The following is a 13,227-nucleotide window of genomic DNA, read 5'->3' as shown; positions in this document are numbered from 1 at the left end:
CTGACCTTTGGGGTCACGTAAACGGGCCGGGCGAGCACCGTCTCAGCGAGAGGACGAATGGAGTGGACGCACCAACCCTGGACACACTCAGTGGCATTTTTACTCACATCAAGAGTCTCTTATTTGTATCTGAATGTGTGAGTCCAGTCCGGGTCCTTGACTCCTTAGACTACGGATCAAAGCATCATGATTTAGATTACAGGAGCAGTCCGGAGGCGCTGAATCGGGATGAAATCCGGACCCTTTAATGCTTCTGAGGTTTACACCCAAAAACAAACCGGTGCTCCAGTCCCAGTCTACGAGTTCAAGTTCAGGTGTGCTGCAGTCGGAAAGGGGGGTGAAGGAAAATAGACTCACCTGTGACTTTGCAGCGATGAATTGCAGCAACCATCGATCCTCAGCGCGGGATGATGTGTGTGTGTGTGTGTGTGTGTGTGTGTGGCTGCTGACCTGCGGGTTCAGAGGGCAGCGCTGAACTCCGCAGCTTCCTGTAGAAACACAAAGCAGGAAGTTGAGGCGGGGAGTCTCTTTCAGCAGCATCAGACCTGTCAGGCCGGAGCTTCGTTAACAAACAACCCGTCTGTATATTTAACTTACATCATCGACAACAGGGCACACGATAAAATAGCAGGATAGCAGTTAAATATGATCCAGTGTGAGGATCGTTAATAGATCATCAATGATCCTGATCATAAGGCGCTCATCAAGTCAGTCCACTTTTGGAAAAGAAAACTAAACTTCCTCACATTTCCGCTGCCATCGATGCATGGCAGTCTCTCAGACACACACACACACAGCACACACACACACACACACACACACACACACGTATACACACACACACACACACACACATCAAAAGCAATTACACAAAATGCTAAAAGATTACATCCGCTGAAACCTGATGTCCTTTGCGGGTTTAAAGCCTGCATGTCAGCCTTTCAATTTTTTTTTCCCTCCTCTCTTTCACTTGCATGGGTCAGAGCTGGTTGCTAGGCTACCAAACCCTGAATTCATAAGTTCAGAGAAAAGGTTTATACAGGCCATTGCAATTCAAGGAAAAATGATAACAGAAAATTGATAAGGCAGGAATATGGATTCGGGTGATATGGAATCAAATAGACGGCGGACCATAAAGTGTTTCATATCTGAATCAAAATGTAATAATAGTGATAGAGAAAATAATAAAACACAACAATAGTTAAATCAAAAAGGGGCCATTTTTCATTGATCGACGCCCGACGTGATGCGTGCGTTCCCACTTGTTATTAAGCAAAAGAAAACAGCTTTCTGGGAAGCAGCAGTCATTTTCCACCTGAAGAACGGCAGAAGCCATTTTTGCAAAATGACAGGTCACCCGGTTGGATGTGGAGCTCCGTCCTGTGATCAGGTAACACAAATTACAGCCCAGCCTTTTCTTTGCTTTACACCTATTCTATAAGCGGCGCTTTGGTGTCATGTATTGCCCCGCGTCCGGCTGGAAAATGAGGGGCTGGGCGTGCGGTAACAACTCGAAAATAGCACAGAGACGAAAACACTCGCAGAAAAGTGTGCGGGGGGGCTGTGGGAAACCATGTGGCACACGGAGCTGCGCAATTAAGAGGCCAAGTGTGACACAGGCAAGATAACATCTATAGGACGACTGTCTGGCTATAAACAATGAAAGAGTGGCTCAGAGTGTACAGAACTACCACTTTGGAGCAACGAGCGACACTTTCCATCAGGCGATGAGCAGAAACATTCAGCGTTATCGACAGTGCAGATGAGGGGGCTCGCTGACATATCTGTGCTTCAGCGGGGGGAAGCTGCAGACATGACGGGCTGCACGCGTCTCTCTTATCTCCTCCCCTCATCTCTGTTTGCTCCGGTCGTCGCTTCTTTTTTGTGTAATTTTATAAAAATTTACTTTTGAATGGTTTTGGCGCGTCGAATAAATCTGAGTGGATGCAATGGTGGAGAGGAAAGGGCGTGTGGGGCCTAAAGTGGCAGATAAATCAGCGCAGAGGACAATGGGAAGTGTGGGGCAGCCTCGTGGCAGGTGCTGGCTGGCGAGACACAGGCTAGACTGGGCTCCATCTGGTGTTGAGGGCCTCCTCCTGATGGTGAAGAGGGCCCAGACAGACACATATTAATGTGGGAAAAACTGACGTCTCGCCTGCCTCTCAGACTGCATTTCAATCTCAAAGGGCTCCCCTCATATCCTCCATTTATTGCCCCTCAGCCCGGCATTCATTTCTGCTGCGACCGGGCAAAAGATGTGAGGCCAGCGCCGCCACTGGGAGGCGGACGTGGACGGAAATCGCCATTGTCTGATACCAACGGAATCACACTGGAGATGCTTTGGATGGATGGTGCAATTAATCCTGAAAGGCCCATAAAAAAGATATTGCTGCAGCTCTGAAAACCAGCATGGCTGAAAAAAAAATCTACATTTTTAATTCTTTGTATTAAAATAGCACCTCGGCGGGGCGGTTACGGGTTCCTGTCACATTAAAATTGAGATATGGGTATCCTGAGGCTCCTGCGGGGTTCTTTGATGAAAACATTCATTTGTGCCATGCTCTATTAAACACCCAAGTGTAACCGCACAGCCCACGCTGCGAGTGTTATCGTCATCATAATTACAATAGCAGAGAGCCCCGACGACGGCTGCACACGGAGGGTACGGCAGCTTCAGGTAGCCGGGAAAAGAGGCAGAGTTGTCTCCATGCTAGCTGCTTCATCTTAAACCTGCACTGCTGTGTGACGCAGTAAACGGGGCCTGCTAAGAGCAGCACACACACACACACACACAGACACACACGCTGCACAGTGCACAGCAGAGCCCCCACCCACACACCCACCCGAACAAGTAGCCTCAGTCGCTAACACGGAACTGTACAGTCTTAATAAATGCACACATCAGAGTGCTTTCTGTCTCTCAGGCAGTTGTGGAAGTGGAGCGCGTCGGATTTTTTGGACTGCAGAAGGAATCGTGTCCATCCGGGAGCGCATGAACAGGTGTGGAAATCAGGCCGGGCTCTGGATGACCCAGCGGACCTTGCTGCCTCTAGACACGCTCCTGCACATCTGCCATCTGAGGGGGAATGTGCTGCTGATGTGCAACAGTTATTCATTTTATCTATTTATTTTTTCACTAATTCTGATAATTGCAGGTTTATCCTCCTCAGAGATGAAAGCGTGACAGCTACATCTTAAATTTACACACCTTTAAAGAAGCATTTGTCCTGTTTTACCTTCAGATGAAATATCACTTTATTCCTCCTCACACCTGCTGGTTTTTAATAAAGCACCAATCAAGCTTAATCCAAACATCTAAGGTGAACTATTGTCCTTCTATCAGCAGACTTTCTTTCTTTCCACTGATTCTTTCCTTCACCTGCTGCACACCGACACCACCTGACAGGGATTATTTCTCCTGACACCCATCAGTCACCGCGGTGTTGTGTAAAAGAGCATCAACCCTCATTCAACCCTCATTAATTATAATTATAAAAATCACATTTTCTAACAAACCCGAGCTTTATGGTAGGTCATTGTCGTTGACGGCTGAAGCTCTTTTCAGATAGGCCAACAGCATGGGGACCGCCGATGGAACACGTGACTCCAAGGAGCCATCCAATCAGATGCGTTCCAGCTACAAACCGTGATCATCTCACCTCCTGCTTATCAGTATCCAACTATAACCTGAGAACAAACAAACCAGACAGTCCCAGAAACAAAAGACAGCAAATGTGCTCCGTTAAAAGAAAGACCAGAATCTTCCTCCTCCTGCTCCTCCTCCTCCTCCTCAGCATCACTCAGTGAATGGAGCCCGTGTCCGGCTGCTTACTGTCACTCCATAAATCCCCGGTGGAAAAAAACGTGGCTCTTTTAATCCGTTTTTAAGGTAGTGGGGAGGCGATCTCCTCTGCTGCGGCGCGCACATCCCAGTTAACCAGGTGGCTGTTGTGGGCGCGATGCGCGGACGTTGCCGCGGGATTCCGGTCCTCCGCGCAGGCTGCGTCCATCCTCCCAGCAGCACCGCGCACTTCCTCTTCCTCGGTTCCGGGCCTCGCTTGAGCCGCCGGCTGCGGAATTAGTTTATACATTCGGTTCTCTAGCTTTATGATATTACATAAACTCATACAGCTAGATAACCAAAGATAAAAACTAACCCACGTCTCTTAAAGGGGCCGCCGCTGCCGCCGCCGGAGCTGCTTGTGTTGTGGTCACATGGAGCCATTGCATTCCGCCTGTTTGCGCACGCCTCTCTCTCTCTCTCCCTCTCTCTCCGTCTCCTCTCTCTCCCCCTCGTCACATAACTGCACGCATGCACACATTGATACCGTATATCCTGTTTCATTATTACCCTTAAAACATCTGCTTGGACAGAACGATTCGGGACTCAAAAGAGCAAAACGCACAACTCTCCATGAGCACCAAACATCAGCGACCACGTTCAACTGCTAACGTAGTTTCTGCTGGATTCGCGTCGACCAAGAAGATGGTGACACATCCTGCCATCATCCCCGGACCGACGGGAAGGCTCTGGCCTCAATACAGATATGGGTGATCTCACGCAAGCCGGACTCCAGTGTCTGGACCTCCACTGTGCCCCCGAAGGAAAACACTAACAGGCCCTCACGTGCAAGCAGATTATTGCTGTCTGAAAATGCCAGCTCACATCGACCCAGTTTGGAACACACAGCGTGTAGTTGGGTGAATTGGTCCACGAGTTGTTCGCAAGCGTGACAAACTACAACAGAAGCCCAACATTGCGCACAGCGCAAGGGCGTCTACCTGCAAATGTCAGCAACGTGATAAAGTTCAGCCTCGCTGCTTAGTTGGTGGCAGGCATGCTGACAATCCATTAACGTCACAGAGTAAGACAGCTCGTTCACTCCCCGACGATGAGCCACATTTGAAACGTGGGCAAAAACAAGCAGACTGGGCTGATTACTCTGATTTCTCTATCTAGAGTGTGTGAGGATGGTGTATATGGAAAACAGAGATCACATAGAGTCAGAATAATCGGCGTACTCACAAGGTGGGTCTATTTCGAACCTCAGTATCCACGCACGTGCTGTCCGTGCATGTGGGACGAAAAAAAAAATCCATCAGCGATATTCTGCTACAGCCTAAGGTCCACTGGTCCACCTTCCAGCTCCTTGTTTGTAAGTGTGTGGGATGCCGGCATACATGCGGGAGTAAAAGCCTATTTCACGCACAGCAGTGCCAACACTGGACGCACAGGGAAGGAGGGATGACGTCCGATCTGACGCCGCGTCCAAACGACAGGCGAACGTGGAGAATGGAAGGAAGGGGTGGTGAGGAAGAGGCACCTGGGATGGAAGAGTGTCAGATGAGGGGCGCGGGAGGTGGGAGGGCCGCCTAAAGGCCTCCGGGTCAGACCGCTTGAGAGGGGAACGCGCGGTGTCCACACCATCGCGCCTGACGCACACGTGGGTGAGCAGCATGAGGCACGACGCTCGTAACTGAAGGGAGAATATAAATAGCCAAGCACTGAAAGGCGGGAACGCGCATGCACCGTGAGGCTTGAGAGCGCTGCCACATGCTAAAACTTAAAGAGCCTTTCTCATTGGACTGACACATTGGTCGTTACTCTGTCACGCGTCCTCGCGAATTCCCATAATTAGCAATCAAATCAAACATCCAACGTCACTTCAGCGGAAGCCTTGACAATTTGGCAATTAAATGACAATAAAGGAACACTGACAGACATTACGCAAAGTAAAACAAACATGCTTTCATCGTGAGACAAGTCAGTGATTCAGATGACAAACGCAAAAGAAAAACGCGTTGACCTTATTGGCTGAAATCGGGGCTCAGATATGCGCCTGTAAACGGATTACAGGATGATGTGAATCAGATGGAAAAGTAGCGAATATTCGCGGTACGTTTGGACTGTATACAGCAGCCTTGGCCAATGGAAGCTTGGTGTGTGTGTCTGTGTGTGTGTGCGCGCGCGCGTGTGTGTGTGGGTGTGTGCGTGTAAAATCAACTCATAAAGCTAGATTCAAAATAAAAAAAGACAAAATAAAAAAATTTAAACGGCAAAACCCAACCGCTTCTGTGTGTGTGTGTGTGTGTGGTGTGTGTGTGTGTGTGTGTGTTGTGTGTGTGTGTGTGTGTGTGTGTGTGTTTGTGTGAGTGAGTAATCCCCTTACATAAATTGAAACTGTGCATTTCCTGCAAAATATTCTGGAATGAAAAGTAAATTTGGGGACATTAAAATGTGCCTATTTTTAAAAAAGATACATTTCTTCTGAGTGATCAGAGTCCCATAAAACGAAACTGGTAGTAAAGTTATAAAGTTTTATAAATTTAAGACAGGTTATACGGTTTGTATACAGCTGTAGAAATGTATTTTAAAAATTTTCACAGCATTTGATCTTCTTTTACGAAAGGATAATTATTAAAGTATGATTGTGATTGATGCTTTGTTAGGATTTAAATCTCCTTCTCATTATTTGTGTGTGTGTGTGTGTGTGTGTGTGTGTGTGTGTGTGTGTGTTACTGTACTCTATCTTTCATTAGCCTCACGTGAATCTATATGAATACGCCCCTCGAACTTCGTCACTTCCTGTACTGCTCGGGTTGCATTTAGACATGCTCAGTTTTCCATCACACATATTTAAAGATAATAATGTCTCCTCTCTCACCCTTTCTCTCGTTCTCTCTCTCTCTCTCTCTCTCTCTCTCACACACACACACACACACACACACACACGCACACACACACACACACGCTATGGCCCACGTGTTATGTAAATGGCCTAAGCCTTGTTTAGACTGGAGTATATAATTGTTGTTATGTTAATTGTCTCTTTAATCTCCGCCCGTGTGACCAGACTTTAAACGCCTCAGAGCTGCAGGTGTGACCCGACTGTCTCTGTCCTTGGTGCTGAATTCTCACCACACTGTTCAGACACGCAGGAACATTGTAAAATGTTCCCCATTATGATAGCGTAGTTGCACCTACAGAGAATATTTACAACTGAAACAATGAAATAAATCTCTCAGCCTGGACGACAATTTAAGCACTAGGCGCGATATTTTTAGTTGTAATTTTATCTCATTTTAGGATATTTTTTCCGTGGAAAAAAGATTTTAATAAGTATCTTTTCAATTTAATAATATTTCATATATTTTATTTGAGTTAGTCTGATATTTGGTCGTGTTAAAATTAGTTTAATACAGTTTACGACATAAATAATAAAGAATGGCGATGAACAGCAAGTAATTCAGGTTAGTGTAGCCTGTAGGCCTGTGCACCTGTTGCACTGTAGAAAGAAAGAAAGAAAGAAAGAAGAAAGAAAGAAAGAAAGAAGAAAGAAAGAAAGAAAGAAAGAAAGAAAGAAACTATTCAAAATAATTACATTTTAGATTTAACTTGATCCTTTTAATGCGATCACATATATTGTGCTATAATTGTTTAATAATTTCAATAAATGCGTTTTAACAAAAATGATTGAAAATCATAAAACATTTTATTCTGAAAAAAGACCACCTTTGTATGTGGGTTTTTAAATCTAGATTTCAGCAATTTTGTCACTGCTGCATTAAAAAGAAAGGAAACTCCAAACATTTAATCCCACACAACAAATGACCAAGTCAACGTGAATCACAATTTTAGGAAAACTACAAGCTGCAGCGGCCTGATGAATAAATACCAGACTGAGCACCCCCCCCCACCCCCCCCCAACAACTAACTTAAAAAAGAAAAGAGGAAAAAACTCCTTTTCGGAAAGAAAGAAAAAAAGTCAACATCAAGTTCAACAACGTGCTGGTGCTCATTAGCATCATAATGCTGTCTGGGCGCACACAAGTCTTCTCAACAAGAGGCTCTGGCGTCAAGTCCCTCCACCCTGCGGCCGAAGGGACATTTTCCCAGGCTCTGCTAACAATCACACAACTATTTGCTTAAAAAACGGAGCTCAGGGGCCACTCAGCCCCTCCATCAGCGAGGCTCAGACCACTCAGCACTTCGGATTCACCACCTTTATTATTACTATAATTTCTGTTCTTCCTCTTATTATTTTTGGAGAATTCAATTATTATAAATCCTTAAATAAAATGCAAAAGCCATTATACTCGCGACCGCATGAAGAGATAAGATGGGTGGATAAAATCGTACTTACAGACCTTCGACTTTGAATATATCCAGTTCTGGTCCATGCGTTATTCTAACTCGGGTCTTTCCTAAACGGAGTCCGGGACAGCAGGAGCCTGCGGCCGTGAACGCGCCAGACTGTCGCGGTTAACTTTCGCTCCGGCGGCCAGAAACCCGCCGAGGCCGAGGCGGCACCGCGGCCGGCACTCAGCATCCGACTCCGGTATCATCCCAGCATCTCCTCAGCCAGCCTCGGATGACATGTGTGCGCCGAGCTGCTGCGCCGTGGCTTCTCTCCTCCATCCCTCCCTCCCTCCCTCCCGACCCCCTCCCTCTCCTCCTCCTCCTCCTCCCCTCGTCCACACACCCACGGACGCGCACACACTATGGCGCGTAGACGTGTAGCGAAACTCAAATGTATATTCGGCACCTCTGAGCCTACCGCCCATTATGGAGCAGTGTCCATACTTGTGTGCCCTCCATCACATGTTTTCATACATGGATGTTTCTAAGGACCTCGCCCCCCCGCGGTCCCTCCTCCGTGGCTGCACATCGGTGGAGAAAGACCCCTCTCACCACCACGGGGGCGCCCAGTCGGCACAGCCAAAACTGTCTTTCCTCATTTTGAGGCGAAAACGCATCCAAATGATGTCGCCCGGCGCCACGTGACGTTCAATCACATGACAGCCCCATGCTGCTTAGCGGTCACGCGCCAGAGAGGATGCTTTCCATCTCCCGCCTTCTGTCCCCGCAGGGTCAGCGGCGCGGCGGCGTCCCGATGGCACCGGGAGGTTCTGGACGGTGAGCGCGCACGGGGCTCCGGCTCCTGTCCGCCGGGGTGCGTGAGGCTGTTGCCCGCAGCATCGGCAGCGTCGAGAGACGCCGACGCGTCCCCGAGAGATCCCACCAGTCACGTTGCCTTACGTGCCTCGGCGCCCCCTTCCTCCCTGCGCTTAAAGGGGCGCGGGAGCACCGGACAAGGCTGAGCCAGGCCGACGTGGTAAAATTGATCAAATTCGATATTTAAAAAACAGAAACAAACAACAACACTACATAATAATCATAAAAGCCAGCAGAAACAGGCGGATCCAAGCAGACGTTTTTGATAAAAAATAACTTTGTCATAATTCTACTTTTTTATGACGCGATGACGTCAGGGTTCAGGTTGGCCGAGTCCAAATACGTATTGGGTGAGATCACGACGGACTCGTCCCAGGAACACTTGGGATTTATTTAGTTCCAGTGGGATAAAACACAACTTCGCTATTTTTCTTATTAAGTGTCATTACTTCTTCCATCACCGATGGGATTCAAATGTCATCTTACTTGCTGACACGCCCAAATAAGTGGTTTGGCTCTTTTTATGATTTGCTTTGCAAATATGTGCTAATATTTAAAAGGTAACGGTGTTGTAACACGTCCCTAATCGGGCATAAAAATATGTAATGATTAAAATGTATTCACATTTTTACAAATTAAGTGTTTTATGGTATTTGGGGAAACATTGCATTGCTGCAAAAATCAAGAACGAGGCCTAATCAAACATTTCAAGAGGATTAAGTTAATGTGGCTAAATAGCGACACCTATCGGTGTAACCTCAGTACAGCACGCAGGCCTATGAACGGCCTCAATCGGGACTAATCGGATTCTTTATTATTGCAGTAATTCAATAAGTAAATAAGAGGCTTTGTAATTTGGATTGTAATTCATAGATTATTCTGATTTAATTTAATAAAAAAATCGCCAAAAAATTACTACTAGATTTTGAAAATTACAACCCAACCAGTAACGAGGGCCATTAAAACAGACACCTTATATCGTGATCAATACGGTGTCGCAAGAAAACCGTCATAATCATCAACGTGTTATTAAGAGACCTTTCTTAATAACACGATTAAGAGCCGCACTGCGCATTATTAGATGTTTAAAAACGAATAAACGTGTTCTGTGGTTCGTTCCGCGTTTCACCGTAAAGAAAATATTAATCATGACAAATATTTTTGAAATTATGAAAGCCAAAAAACACAAAATGGTGATTATGATATTTAACTGATTATTCTGGATTTAAAACTTCTTCAAAAATGGTATTGCCGTGCTCTTGTGACACATCTAACAAATGTAAAAACGGTGATTTTCCTTTTTTTCTAAGTAAAAACTGCAGAATATAAAGAAGAAAGGCGATAAAAGAACGATCCTTCACATTAAGCATGAATTCGTCACTCAGTGGGAATGGTTATGTTCTATAAAGGACAATAAATATCACGTATAGTAAAATAGACTAATTTGTATAAAATTACACCAAATATAAGAAAGATATAATTGACCTAAATATGTATTTACCAAATTCATTTAGTTAGACTGAACTGTTTTTGATACATTTTAATTTTGGTCAAAATCTTTGAATTTTTCTGAATGTCTAGAAAAGATTTTTTTAAACACTACTAGTAATAGTATTACTTCTAATCCTACTAATAATAATAACTGTAATAATTGTTATCAATCAATATGATACTTATTGAATTCATATTTTAGAGGATATTGTGGCTTTATAATCTATTTTCTCAACAATTTCCATTTTGGAAATAAAGTCCTTCATTTCAGTCCCATTTGCATGTGAGTTCTGTTCTGATCTCTCGGAGTCCTGCTGGGTTCAATTATCAATAACTGACCAATTGGAGAGGACACTTCTGGGAATTGTAATGGCCGCTCTTCAAAGAGCTGTGACCCACACCGGGACACGGCCATGTCAGAGGTCAAGCAAGAACACCGAGGAGTGTTAAATACTCCTCATCAGCCCCTGATAACAGCACCTTGCTCTCACTTATTGCTCCCCCCCAGACCATCACCAGGAATTTGACCATTTGAAATCGAAATGGATTTTTGGATGAATTTCATTGAAAATCACCAGTTATCTCCTCTTTCACCTCTTCGGTGTCCTGGTGCCAGCAGATCGCAGTGCAAGATGAACAAATGCTGTCAGTTTTATCCTAAAAATACAACGTTACACCACATAAAACAGCTACACACAGCAGCAACGGCTTCCATTTTATCGTCTGTGATTCAAGATTCAAATGTAAGGAAGCAGCCAGGTGAGAATCTGAAGCCCCAGCCTGCTGGATTACGCCGACTCAGCAGTAAAACAAACCAGATTTATTTCCAGTTTGCCTGTTTGACAGCTAAAATGCCCACAACTGGTTAAACTAAAGAAGGCCCCAACATAACCTGCAGTTAGTGTGCAGACTGATATGAATAAAAAAGTAGAGGCACAGTTTGGGTCTGTGCAAACTGCAGAAACACGTAAGAAAGCTGCAATAGTGGTACAATTTATAGATGGCTCACGTGACATGTGAATAGATTAGTTTCATTAAAATATAACAATAGGGGAGCAGCGGAGAACACAGAAAACAAGCTCAGCTATACTCACATTTTGGCAGCTTGGTGCTCGGAGAGATGCTGGTTCATTCCTGGACATGTGGAAATAGACCGCTGCTCTGGCTGCTTTGCTGGTTTAATTGGGAGCAGGCTGAAGTTTATGCTAATGAGCTCTGACATCAGTCTCTGCAGCCTCCCCTCCATAAAGGAGAGGAGCAAAGGGCCAAAGTCGCACCTCTTTTCCCACAAGTCCGTCGGTCAAGTTCAAGCACGGAGACGGTGCGTGCGATTGTCATTCAAAACGGGTTAATGCAGATTAAAACGGGTTAATGCAGGTGGGAGGTGGGGGTGGGGGGTATTGCGATGAACCTGACAACGTGGAGCTTTTTGGAATGCGTCAAAAAAATAAATAAAGCAAAACCACTGAAGCAGCGTTGATTTCTAAACTCTGAGTTCCCAAACAAGGCAACGTGCAACAGGCCTTATAAATGTTCTATTTTCTTGAAGCGTGTGATCGATTAAACTCCGCCAAAGTCAACCTGTTTACGCGACAGGTGTTTCGGTGCTTCGCCTGCCTGTGCGCGCCGCCCACCGGCTCCTCGGTGCCTCCAAACGCTGAACCGGGAGGCCGCGTCGTGCGTAATTACAGCTCAAGTGCGCAACGATTTGTGTCGCCCAAATCCCCAAAATCTGTGAGGACCAACCAAGCCAAGGGCTTTGACAGCAGAATCAGAACCGGGTAATTGCCTCTATCTGCGCCCAGATGCACTCAGGCATTATGCAGATGCTGTATGAGGCCGGTTGTCCTGCTATTGTGCGTGATGACGCGCACGCCGCACCGGCTGCATTGTTTCATTCCCCTGCCGGCAGAGGTGATTGGACACATACATGCCTCATGCATTGCTCTGATCCGGCACCACATTCGGTAGAGAGCATGATATTTGGGTTAAACAGGAACCACAGAAGAAGAATGGGCCACCTTTACTCTCTTCCATGTGCTATTGTAGCTGTGTGTCTGGTAATTAACAGTCTCATTTCTCCCTAAATCTCTGTGACAAAGCAGAGCTGGTTCCCACAGACATCGGCCCAGATTCCACAGGCACAGAAAGGAAAAGAGCGGGCAAACGCGAACAGAGGCCGGCGGGGAGGAGGAGGAGGAGGAGGAGGAGGGGTGTGGACCACAGTGATGGTGGATGCTGATGGTGGGAGCTCTCCCTTTGACTGGACCACTGCGCCATTTGCATATATTCAGATCAGAAGATGAATGCCGTGCAGACAAAGACAAACCAATGGGAGGGCCGCGTCCCCGCTGCGTGCTGAGAAAAGGACCCCCTCCGACATCCCAGCAGCGCCCTGGGAGGGACGCACGGGGAAGTGGTGTGGGAACCAAGAGGCCCCCCCTGTCAGAGCGAGGGGAGCCACTTGTAGCCCGTGGCGAATTAGCATTTTATTTGTGTCCATTTTTCCCCCAGTAATTTCTGCCTCGCCACTTCAGCCACAGATGGCTAACATGGCTGAGGGATTAGCATTTGTGTCAGAGATGGTGATTATGGATGTGGGCCTTTCTCATCCAGATGGACTTTTCTTCTCACAGTCGCACATACACACTTTCTCTGTACAATAGATCAATCTAGGCTGACATGTCATTTTTCCATCTTTAGAGGAGCAAAAAAAAAAAAGAAAAAGAGAGAGAAAAAAGAAGAAGCTTGCCTGGGGGTGCAGAGGTGCATCCATGAAG

General features: G+C 46.2%; 1 long non-coding RNA gene across 4 annotated transcripts in view; it reads right to left on the bottom strand.

Annotated features, from left to right (window-relative positions):
* The window catches only part of LOC130528480 (uncharacterized), a 32,034-nt gene extending 20,367 nt beyond the window's left edge, over positions 1–11,667 (bottom strand). The window contains exons 1-2 of one of the 4 annotated variants that reach the window (XR_008951309.1): positions 11,542–11,667; positions 358–488 (exon numbers count right to left, since the gene is read on the bottom strand). This is a non-coding gene — a long non-coding RNA (uncharacterized LOC130528480). Of the gene's footprint in view, positions 1–357; positions 489–5,026; positions 5,907–8,144; positions 8,403–11,541 lie in introns of those variants that run through there. The other 3 variants (XR_008951310.1, XR_008951311.1, XR_008951312.1) reach the window with 3 other exon arrangements.
* Positions 11,668–13,227: the final 1,560 nt, after the last annotated feature.

The sequence above is a fragment of the Takifugu flavidus genome, chromosome 7 (genome assembly GCF_003711565.1).
Source record: "Takifugu flavidus isolate HTHZ2018 chromosome 7, ASM371156v2, whole genome shotgun sequence".
Lineage (NCBI taxonomy): Eukaryota > Metazoa > Chordata > Actinopteri > Tetraodontiformes > Tetraodontidae > Takifugu > Takifugu flavidus.
The sequence above is the reverse complement of the archived record's forward strand: the minus strand, read 5'-3'. Positions and strand labels throughout refer to the sequence as shown.